Genomic DNA, 676 nt, shown 5'->3' with positions numbered 1-676 from the left:
CCCCGGGCTCTCGGCGCTCCTTGGGCCCTGCTGCGGCGCCGGGGGAGGTTGAGGTGGCCCCGGCCGAGCCCAGCTTGCGGCCTGGGCGGTGGGAGCGGCGCTCCTGGGCGCCTTCGGCCCTGCTCGCCAGCCCGGCTGTCTGGGGCCGGGGCCCTTGCTGGAAGCAGCTCCTCTCTGTGAGGAGTACAGCGAAATGAGATGCTTTGGGGAGGACTGTAAGCKCAGTGCAAGGGTTGTAATGCGCCTCCCCTTTCTGGAGCGGTAGAGTTGTCTATCTTAGAGCCATCCTTCTCTCACTTTTTTTTGCACACAGGGAACAGGGTTTTGCCTTCTTTTTCTTTATTTTCATTCTCAAATGTGTTTACACCTGTTTTTTGCATACTGTCTGAAAAGAAAAAAATTTTTTGTGTCTTTTTACTAAGGTAGGTAAATATCTTTTTTTAACAGATATATGCACTAAGGCACAGAGGCTAATGTTTTTTGAGGCTACAGAGTGAGAGAAAACCAGAAGAAAAAGCTGTTTTGGAGACAACTGAGGAAAGGTTAGTATAGTCAGCAGACTTTTGGAGGGTCCTTCCCAAATTAGCAGCAGCTGAAAATCTCATTCATTTCTGACTGTTTCATGTATTTTGAATTTTGCCTTCTTTGTTTAATTAAAATGTAGCTGGTCTGAGTT

The sequence above is a fragment of the Apteryx rowi genome, unplaced genomic scaffold, assembly GCF_003343035.1.
Source record: "Apteryx rowi isolate R43461 unplaced genomic scaffold, aptRow1 scaffold_2, whole genome shotgun sequence".
NCBI classification, from domain to species: Eukaryota; Metazoa; Chordata; class Aves; order Apterygiformes; family Apterygidae; genus Apteryx; species Apteryx rowi.
Note: the sequence above shows the minus strand (reverse complement) of the source record.